Genomic DNA, 11,581 nt, shown 5'->3' on the forward strand with positions numbered 1-11,581 from the left:
AGCTGGAGCCAGAGCAGGCAGTTGGGCCCCCAAGTAGAATGGGGCCACTGGGGGAATCCTAGAGCCGTGGCCTCCCCAGCTTCCTGTGGCCTGAGATGTGGGAGGTCAGGCTCTGTTTAAAGGCCAGGGAGCAGGTCTGACAAACTCATGGGGAACCTTTTAAGTGTTTTGCTTTAAACTTGTTCCAGAATCAATTGTCAAGTGACCCATTCCATCTCGAAGCACTACGTTTGAACATGTAATACCGTGGAGCCCTCACCACTGATTGTGAAGTGGAATCAGTAGGGAAGTGGAACTTAGATCTGCCATTTTTGTTAGCCTTTTGGCAGTTTCATTTAGGATCCTTTGAAAGCCTTTGTGTGCAAATTTCACAGTCTGGCCCATAACTCTGGGGTAACTATACAACCAATGCCTGTCTAATTGTGATAAGGCTAACACCATTTACAGGTCCTGCTATGTTCCAGGCTTTGTGCTAGAAGTTTAACATATTTTACTTATTTTTATTTTTATTTTTGTGTTTTTGAGCTGGAGTGTTGCTCTGTTGCCAGAGTGCAGTGGTGCGATCTTGGCTTACTGCAGCCTCTGCCTCCTGGTTCAAGCCATTCTCCTGCCTCAGCCTTCTGAGTAGCTGGGACTACAGGCGTGTGTCACCGCACTGGCTACTTTTTTTTTTTTTTTTTTTTTTTTGTATTTTTAGTAGAGATGGTGTTTCACCACATTGGCCAGGCTGGTCTTGAACTCCTGACCTCAAGTGATCCACCCGCCTTCACCTCCCGAAGTGCTGGGATTACAGGCATGAGCCACCACACCCAGCCCACATTATTTCTTTTAATCTTCACAGCAATCTTGTGAGGGTGGTTTTATTATTATCCCCATTTTATGGATGAGGAAACTGAGGCTTTGAAAAATTTAGCAACTTGCTTGATAAGTAGGATTTAAAACCTAGAGCTATTTCAAAGGCATATGCTTTCTATAGTCTATTTTATTGCCTCTGTATTGTTTTGGTTTTAATATTGAATTATAAAACTTGTAATAAAATTATACTTTACTAAACACAAAAACAGCTCGAAGTGATAATTTTTAAAGGACGTTTTCTGTGAGATGGTGGTCACGTGGGTTTATATACATTGCTTAAAATTCATGGAACTATTAACGTAAAATGGGTGCATTTTATTGTATGCAAACTATGCTTCAATAAAGTTAATTTTAAAAGATAACTCTCAGCTGTTCCTCATAATTACCCCCCAATATCTCTCTTCTGTGGCTCTGCTCATGCTGTTGTTGCTATGTGGAATACCTTTCCTTCCCATCTTTACAGCTCTGCATCCAACTACAGTCATGAGTCACTTGACGGGCACACATTCTGAGAAAAGTGTCATTGGGTGATTTCATCGTTGTGCCAACACCATAGAGTGCACTTACACAAACCTAGACGGTGTAGGCTCTTACACATCCAGGCTATCCAGTATAGCCTATTGCTCCTAGGATACAAACCTGTATAGCATGGTACTGTACTTAATACTGGTAAGTCTTTTTTGTATCTAAACATAGAAAGGGGAAAATACTGTATAAAAGTTAAAAAATGGTACACCTATGTAGTACACTTCCCATGAATGGAGCTTACAGGACTAGAAGTTGCTCTGGGTGAGTCTGTGAGTGGATAGTAAGGGAATGTGAAGGTCTAGGACATTATACTACTGTAGACTTCAGAAACACTGTATGTACACTTAGGCTACACTATATCTATTTTTAAAAAATTTTCTTTGATAAGAAATTAGCCTTAGCTTACTGTAACTTTTTACTTTCTAAGCTTTTTAATTTTTAAAAACCTTTTAGACTGTTTTGTAATAACACTTAGCTTAAAACACAAACATACTGTACAGTTATACAAAAAAAATTTTTCTTTTTATTCTTATTCCATAAGCATTTTTCTATGTTTAACTTTTAAAATTATTTTTACTTTTTAAATTTTTTGTTAAAAAACCAAGACACAAACACATACATTTGCCTAGGCCTACACAGGGTCAGGATCATCAGTATCACTGTCTTCCACCTCCACATCTTATCCCACTGGAAGGTCTTCAAGGGTCAGTAACATGCATGGGGCTGTCATCTCCTATGATAACAGTGCTTTCTTCTGGATACCTCCTGAAGAACCTGCCTGAGGCTATCCTACAGTCAACTTTTTTTTTTTTTTTTTTTTAGAAGTAGAAGGAGTACACTCTAAAATAACAATAAAAAGTATACTATAGTAAATACAGAAGCCAGTAACATAGTAGTTTATTATCAAGTATTATGTACTGTGTATAATTGTATTATACTGCACTTTTATACAACTGGCAGTGCAGTAGGTTTGTTGACACCTGCAGCACCACAAACATGAGTAATGTGCCGTGCTACAAATCTAAGATCACTGATTTTTAAATCTTAAAGCAAATTTCCTTCTAGGCACTGCTATGGATACCTCTCAGGAATTTTTGTATATTACATTTTCATTATAATTCAGTTGAAAATATTCTCTAATTTCTCTTGGGATTTCTCCTCTGCCCATGGGTTATGTAGAAATGTGTTGTTTACTTTTTAAGTCATTTGGGGACTTTCCAAGTATTTTTTGTATTGATTTCTAATTTAATTTTGTTGACAGCAGAGAGTATATTCTGTATCATCTCAGTCTCTTTAAATTTATTGAGAGTTTTCTTATGGCTTATATATTGTCCATCTTGATGAGTGTTTCATGGCACTTGGAAATAATACGTGTTCTGAGGTTGTTGATGTAGCATCTTATAAGTGTCAATTAGGTCAAGTTGCTATTGGTGGTATTCACATCTTTTTTACTGCTTTACTACTTACTTGTTCTATCAGTTACTAAGTTAGTGTTGAAATTTCCAGCTTTAATTTTGGATTGTCTGCTTCTCCTTTTAGTTCTGTCAGTGTTTTCTTCATGCATTTTGGAGCTCCGTTATTAGCTTGATGATTTGACTCCTTTATCAGTAACTTGTCCTGAAGTCTATTTTGTTTGATATTAATTTAGCACCTCTAGTTTTCGTTGGCTTAGTATTTGCATGGTATATCTTTTACCATTATTTTACTTTTAACCTATCTGCATTTTTAAAGAGTGCTTCTTGTTGACAGCATGAAATTGGTGTGGTCTTTTATTCAGTTTGACAGTCTCTGCCTTTTGATTTGTGTGTTTAGTCCAGTTAATCTTAATATGTAATGCTAACTGTTGGATTCAAGTCTATCGTCTTACTATTTCTTTTCTATTTATTCTTGGATTAATTGAATATTTTTAGTATTTTATTTTATCTCTTTTTTAGGCTTCTTAGCCATACATCTTTTCAAAATCTTTTTGGTTTTCATCCTAGCCCTGGTATCTAGGGTTTACAATGCATCTTTAACTTACCACATTAGCCTTTGAGTATTACATACTTCAAGTAAAATATTAGCACCTTACAGCAGTATAGTTCCATTCCCGCCCTCATCCTTTGTGCTATCGTCATCTGTTTTACTTCTAACAGTGTTATAAACCACACAATACATTGTTATTATTTTTGCTCTGAAAAGTCAATTATCCTATAAAGAAACTAAAAAATGGGTACATTTGTCTTTTATACTCACTCATGTATTTACTATTTCCTGCATTCTTCATTCTTTTGAATGGGTCTGGGATTTCATTTGGTATTATTTTCCTTTGGCCTCAATAATTCGCTTCAACACATTTCTTGCAGTGCAGGTCTGCTGGTGACAAATTCCCTCAGCTTTCATTTGTCTGAAAATGTCTTTATTTTGCCTTCAGTTTTTAAACTGCTTTGAAATAATTTAAAACTTAACAAAAAAGTTGCAAAAATAGGACAGAGAGAGACCCCAAATTCTTCATCTAACTTCCTCTAATGTTAACATCTTACACAGTGACTGAAACTGGGAAATTAACATTGATATAGTATGAAATAACCTACACTCTTAATTTGCATTTTGCCTGTTGTCCTGCTAATGTCCTTTTTCTGGTATAGGATTCACTCCATGATCCCTCATTGTATTTAGTTGTCATTTCTCCCCAGTCTTCTCTAGGTTGTAACAGTTCCCTGGTCTTTGTCTTTTGTGACCTTGACTCTTTTGAAGAACACTGGTGATATAGTTTGGATCTGTGTCCCCACCCAAATCTCATGTTGAATTGTAATTCCCCAGTGTTGGAGGTGGGGCCTGGTGGGAGGTGATTGGATCATGGGGATAGATTTCCCCCCTTGGTGTTGCATAGTGATAGACTTCTCATGACATCTGGTTGTTTAAAAGTGTGTAGCACCTCCCTCCTCTCTCTCTTGCTCCTGCTCCAGCCACCTAAGACTTGCCTGCTTTCCCTTTGCCTTCTGCCACGATTGAGAGTTTCCTGAGGCCTCCCCAGAAGCCGAGCAGGTGCCAGCATCAGCTTCCTGTACAGCCTGTGGAACTGTGAGCCAATTAAACCTCCTTTCTTTATAAATTACCCAGTCTTAGGTATTTCTTTATAGCAGTGAAAGAACAGTCTAATACAACTGGCTAGTTATCTTTTTTTTTTTTTTTTCAGAGTGAACTTACATTTGGATTTGTCTGATTTTTCTCATGTTAGATTCAGTTTAGACATTTTTGGCAGGAACACTATGAAAGTGATGTTGTTAGGTACATGATGTCAAGATGTCTTATCCCTGGTGATGTTAACTTTCATCACTTAAAGTAGTGTCTGCTAGATTTCTCCACTATAAAGTTACTATTTTTCCCTTTTTAATTAGTGTCTAGTAAGGAGATATTTTGAGACTCTGCAGAGAGCCTAGTTGTCTAGTAAGGAGATATTTTGAGACTCTGCAGAGAGCCTAGTTGTCTTATACTTTTTAACAGACAGCTTTGTTGAGATATAATTGACATAGAATAAACTACAGATATTTAGAATGTGCAGTTTTATACATTTCATATTTGTAAAAAGCCATGAAATCATCGCCACAATCAAGATAATGAACATATGCATCATGCTGAAATGTTTCCTTGTGTCCCTTGGTAATCCTTCCATCCTTCCCTTCTTTTTTTTTTTTTTTTTTTGAGACAGAGCCTTGCTCTGTCGCCCAGGCTGGAGTGCGGTAGCATGATCTCGGCTCACTACAACCTCCACCTCCCAGGTTCAAGCGATTCTCCTGCCTCAGCTTCCTGAGTAGCTGAGATTACAGGTATGTGCCACCATGCTCAGCTAATTTTTGTATTTTTATTAAAGACGGGGTTTCACCATGTTGGCCAGGCTGTTCTCGAACTCCTGACCTCAAGTGATCCGCCTGCCTCGGCTTCCCAAATTGTTGGGATTATAGACGTGAGCCACAGTGCCCAGCCCCTCCTTCTCTTCTTTCCTCTTTTCCTCTTCTCCTATCATCAGGCAACAGTGGATCCACTTTCTGTCAAGATAACTTTGCACTTTGTAGAATTTTATGTAAATGGAATTATATAACAGGCACTCCTTTTTGGGGGGAGGTCTGGCTTCTTTCAGTTATTTTGAGATTCATCCATATTTGTAGTATGTATCAATACTTCATTGCTGAGGAGTATTCTATTGAATGTTTATACCACAGTTTGCTTAGACCTTCACCTGCTGCTGGACATTTGGGTTGATTCTAGTTTTCTGGCTGTGACAAATACACTATGCACACCTGTGTGTAAGTCTTTGCGTGGACATGTTTTCATTCCTTTTGGGTGAATGCTTAAAAATGGAATTGCTGGATCATACAGTAGGTGTACATTTAATTTTAAAGAAAGTATTTCTTGTCTTCCAAAGTAGTTGTGTCATTTTATAGTCCCATCCACAATGTATGAACATTCCAGTTCCTCCATATCTTTGCCAGAATTTGGTAATGGTCAGTCTATTTATTTATTTACTTAAGACAGGGTCTCGCTGTGTCGCCCAGGATGGAGTGCAGTGACCTGATTACAGCTCACTGCAGCCTCTGTCTCCCAGGCTCAAGCGATCTTTCCAAGTAGGTGGAACTACAGGCACAGGCCACCACACCTGGCTAATTTTTGTATGTTTTTTAAAGACAGGGTTTCACCATGTTGCCCAGGCTGGTCTTGAACTCCTGAGCTCAACTGATCTGTCTGCCTTGGCCTGCAAAAGTGCTGGGATTACAGGCATGAGCCATTGCTCCTGGCTGTCACCGTGTGGGGCCAGTGGTCAGTCTTTTTAATTTTAGCCATTCTAATAGGTATGTAGTGGCCTGTCATCAGTTGTATTTTGTACTTCCTAAAGACTAATGATGTGGAGCTTTCTTTTCATGTGCTTGTTTGCCATCCAGATATATTTTTTGATGAAATGTCTGTACACATTTTGCCTATTTTTTAAAATTGGATTGTTTATTTTTTATTATTGAGCTTTGAGAGTTTTTATATATTTTGAATACAGGTGTTTATGAGATATACCAATTGTAAATATTTTCTTCCAATCTGTGCCTTGTCTTTTTTATTTTTTAATTTTTAATATTTGTGTCTACATAGTAGGTACATATACTTATGGGGTACGTGAGATGTCTTCTCATTCCCTTCTTATCTTTTGAAGAGCAAGTTTTCAATTTCGACAAAGTCCAATTTATCAGTTTTTTCTTTTATAGATCATGCTTTTTGTGTCTTAAATAGGAATTTGTATCTAATCCAAGCTCAAAAGATGTTCTCCTATGTTTTTGTCTAAAAGTTCTACAGTTTTAGCTTTCAAATTTAGTCTGTGATTCATTTTGAGTTAATTTTTGTCTGTGGTGTAAGGTATGGACTGAAGTTCACTTTTTTGCATATGAATATCCAGTTGTTCCAGAAACATTTGATCAAAACACTAATTTTTCTCTTCCAAATTGCCTTTTCAGCAGTGTCAAAAACAGTTATCCAAATATGTGTAGGTATATTTCTGAATTCTCTATTCTATGTCATTGATCTATTTGTCTCTCTTTCTGCCAAAACCTCACTGTTTTGATATAGCTTTATAATAAGCCTTGAAATCAGGTAATGTAAGCTCTCCAACTTTGTTCATCTTTTTCAAAGTTGTTTTGGTTATTGTAGTCCTTTGATCAGCCATATGAAATATAGAGTCAGCTTTTCATTGTCTATAAAAAAGCCCACTGGGATTTTGAATGGAATTGTGTTGAATCTATGTATCACTTTGAGTAGAATCAACATCTTAACAATGAGTCTTCTGACCCATCGACATGGTGTATCTTTCCTTTTTTTTTTTTTTTTTTTTTGAGACCGATTCTCACTGTCTCCCAGGCTATAGTGCAGTGGCGCAATCTTGGCTCACTGCCACCTCTACTTCCCAGGTTCCAGCGATTCTCCCACCTCAGCCTCTGGAGTAGCTGGGACTACAGGCGCCCGCCACCACACCCGGCTAATTTTTTGTATTTTTAGTAGAGATGAGGTTTCACCATGTTGGTCAGGATGGTTTCGATCTCCTGACCTCATGATCCGCCCGCCTCAGCCTCCCAAAGTGCTGGGATTACAGGCGTAAGCCACCACGTCCGACCTCTACTTAACTTTTTGAACATATGGAATACATTATTATCTCTCTCTTAATGTCACTGTCTCCTAATTCTAACTCTGTCCATTCTGAGTTGGTTTTGATTTTTCTCTTCATTGTGTCCCATATCACCATGTTTTTTTCATGTCTGGTAGTTTTTCGCTGGGTAACAGATATAGTGAATCTTACCTTATTTGGATGTTGGATATTTCCGTGTTCCTGCACATATTCTTGAACTTTGTTGTAGGATCCAGTTAAGTTACTTGGAAATAGATTTCAGGTCTATTTCAAGATTTTCAAGATTTGTTAGGCAGGACTGGAGTGGTACTCAGTCTAAGGCTTACTGTTCCTCACTACTCAAGCAAGAATCTTATGTGTGCTCTACCCATTGCTCCACGAATCATGATGTTTTCTAGTCTGGCTGGTGAGAAAGACACTACTCCTGGCTCTGTGTGGACACCAGGCACTGCTACCTCTGCTTTTTTGGGGGTGTTTTTCAGGTAGTTTGGCCTTGGATAGTTTCCTCACGTGCATGCTGATCTGTACCCAGCAAAACATTTAAGGGAGACACTCTAGAGTTCTCTGTACAAAAGTGTCCTTCCCAATACTCTGTCCTGAGAACTCTGGCTATCTCAGTCTTCCCTGACTCACAGTTCCATTTTCTCAACTCAGGGCATCCACTGGGCTTCACCAAGGTCCTACTGCCCCTACACTCTGCACTGCAGCCTGGAATCTTTCTTAAGGTAGTAATCTGGGGCAATCCTAGGGTTCACATCATTCAGTTCCTGTCTCTCAGGAATCACTGTCCTTTGTTGCCTCATATCCAGGTCTTCAAAACTGTTGTTTAACATATTTTGTCTACTTTTTGGTTGCTTGAGCGATGTGGGGCAAGAGTCAAGCAAGTTTCTGTTATTACAGTTTGGCTGAAAGTGGAAGTTCTCTAAAAGAATGAATACATAACAATAACAATAGCAACATTTGCTGAGTGTTTTTATCTAGATTACTGTTTTGGGAAGTTTGGGCTGCTATAATTGAATATCATAAACTGGGTGACTTAAATAACAAACATTTCTTTCTCACAGTTTCGGAGGCTGGAAATCCAAGATCAGCATACCAGCATGGTTGGGTTCTGGTGAGGGCCCTCTTCCTGGTTTATAGCTGGTCACCTTCTCATTGTATGCCTACCTGGTAGAGAGAAAGAGGACTAGCTGCCTTCCTCCTCTTATAAGGAGACTAGTCCCATCGTGTGGGGTCCACCTCCATGCTCTAATTACCCTCCAAAGAGCCTATCTCTTAAAACCATCCCCTAGGGGGTTAGGGTTTCAATATGTGAATTCAGAGGTGGAGAGGGAACACAAGCATATAGTCCGTAACAATTACCTAATTTAAAATTCTTTAGCAACCCTCGCAGGATTCTTCTATTATTCATAGGAGAGGAAACTGAGGTACAGAGTGGTTAAGTCATTTGGCCGGGGTAACACAGTTTGGAAGACTGGCTGCAGTGCCAATACTTTTCCCTTCTGTGTAATAATGTGGGAGGATATTTGAATAGATTTGTGTATAAGGTACAGAAATGTTCCAGAGAAAAGGAGTAAAACTTTGCTGGTGATGGGGAGCAGGGATGGACAGGGCTGAGGGCAAATGGAATAGAGGGAGAGAGAAAGCTTCCTGGTAGAGGTGACACCGGACCTGATTTTGTATAATGAGTTTACCTGGCAGACCAGCCACAGAAGAGCATTCTACCTAGAAACAATAGCTTGTGCAAAGGTACGAAGTCATGAAATAGTATTGCATTTTGGAATGATGAGCAGTTTGGAGTCACTAAAGTTTAAGAGAAAAGGATTTAGGGCAGGCACGGTGGCTCACACCTTGTATTAGTTCATTTTCATGCTGCTGATAAAGACATACCTGGGACTGGGTAATTTATGAAGAAAAAGAGATTTAATGGACTCACAGTTCCACATGGCTGGGGAGGCCTCACAATCATGGCAGAAGGCAAAAGGCACGTCTTATATAGTGACAGGCAAGAGAGAATATGAGAACCAAGTGAAAAGGGAAACCCCTTATAAAACAGTCAGATCTTGTGAGACTTATTCACTACCAAGAGAACAGTATGGGAGAAACTGCCCCCATGATTCAATTATCTCCCACTGGGGCCCTCCCACAACACATGGGAATTATGGGAGCTATAATTCAAGATAAGATTTGGGTGGGGACACAGCCAAACCATATCATGCCTGTAATCCCAGCACTCTGGGAGGCTGAGGCGGGCAGATTGCTTGAGTCCAGGAGTTCGAGACCAGCCTGGGCAACATGATGAAACCCTGTCTCTACTAAAAGTGTGAACGATTTATGGGTATGGTGGTGTGTGTCTGTAGTCCCACCTACTCAGGAGGCTGAGGTGGGAGAATCACCTGAGCCCAGGAGGTCAAGGCTACAGTGGGACAAGATTATGCCACTGCATTCTAGTCTGGGCAAACAGTGAGACCTTATCTCAAAAAAATAATAAAAATAAATGAAAAAGATCTGGCCCTAGATGAGGTATGAGAAGGAGAGGGTGGATCACAGAGGGTCTTGAATGCCAGGGTAAAGCACTTATCAAGGGGAAGCCATGCAGGGGTTTTAAGTGGAGAGGCGGGAGGTATATTATCAGGTTTTAGTATTAGAAAGGCAGTCTGTTGGAGAGGATAGCGTAGATTGGGAGGGAAGAGAAATGAGACCTGTTAGAAAGGCTGTTCTATTCATCTAGGCAGAAGAGATGCTGAAGGTTGTATGGAGACACTCAGGCAGGAATCTTAGGCAGAGAAGGATCAGAGGTGAGGAATATTTGGAAGTTGGCATCAATGGGATTTGTAGATTGATAGAACTGAGGGTGAGGAAGAAGGCAGACTTGGTGCTTTCAGGAGTCTACTGAGTCACTAATTGCCAAGATGGGAAACCCAACAGGAGGAGGGGGTTAGTGGAGAAGAAGGAAAGTTAATTCCTTGGAGATGGCAAGTGTTTGTTGCTCAAGTATTGATGCCTGATTTTAGCTGTTCAGGGAGACTCTTTCCTCAGCAGTAAAACAGGGAGGCTGAGTTAGGTGACTGCTCTGGTCTTCCTGCTTTAGTGTTCTAAGCCCTGAAGTTTCAAAGCCCATTTGATTGATGCTGAAAGTCCTCAGGACTGGATAGTTCTCTAATATGAAGGAGGATTTCTTTGTCCACATAATGGAATCAATTTAAAAACTGCTGGTTTAGGGCCTAGTACATACAGAATAAGACTCTAAAAACCCCACAGTAGTCGTTTGCTGGAGCTCCCTGACACTGTCATCTGTTCCTTACAGGATCTTGGTTCCCTCTCCTCGACTCAGTCCCATTTCTTCATCTCTTGAATGTGAAAGCAATTCTAGCCTTAGAGCAAGTGAGCATCCAGTGAGTCTGTGATGATGAAATGCAATGAATACAGGGTCTCCTGCTTCTGAAGCAAAGCATCACATTTTATCACGTGATGATGAAATGCTTTATTAGCTGCAAACCTGATTTTCTAAGAATGTGGCAATTAGCCGGGCGTGGTGGCGGGCGCCTGTAGTCCCAGCTACTCGGGAGGCTGAGGCAGGAGAATGGCGTGAACCCGGGAGGCAGAGCTTGCAGTGAGCCGAGATCGCACCACCGCACTCCAGCCTGGGCGACAGAGTGAGACTCCGTCTCAAAAAAATAAAATAAAAAAAAAGAATGTGGCATTGTTATTTTAGTAGCTCCTTTGTTTTAATACAATGCATTGAAAGTAAAAATTCAAATAATATAGACATGTGTAAAGTAAAAAGTGGAAAAAAGTCCCCACTCTTCAGAAATTGCTTTTGTTTAGTGTGTATCCTTTCAACCTTTTCCTGTGTATAAACAAATATAGCTATAACACACAGAACTGTTTTTTCTTTAAAAATGCTTTTTTTCTAGGCTGGGCGTGGTGGCTCACGCCTGTAATCCCAGCACTTTGGGAGGCTGAGGTGGGCGGATCATGAGGTCAAGAGATTGAGACCATCCTGGCTAACATGGTGAAACCCTGTCTCTACTAAAAATACAAAAAAAAAAAAAA

General features: G+C 39.8%; 1 protein-coding gene across 1 annotated transcript in view; it reads left to right on the forward strand.

The window, feature by feature from the left end:
* Positions 1-11,581, forward strand: part of TTLL11 (tubulin tyrosine ligase like 11) — a 268,572-nt gene that overhangs the window by 63,353 nt on the left and 193,638 nt on the right. The gene's annotated exons all lie outside the window — the stretch shown is intronic.

This window comes from Theropithecus gelada, chromosome 15 (genome assembly GCF_003255815.1).
Source record: "Theropithecus gelada isolate Dixy chromosome 15, Tgel_1.0, whole genome shotgun sequence".
Taxonomy (NCBI): domain Eukaryota; kingdom Metazoa; phylum Chordata; class Mammalia; order Primates; family Cercopithecidae; genus Theropithecus; species Theropithecus gelada.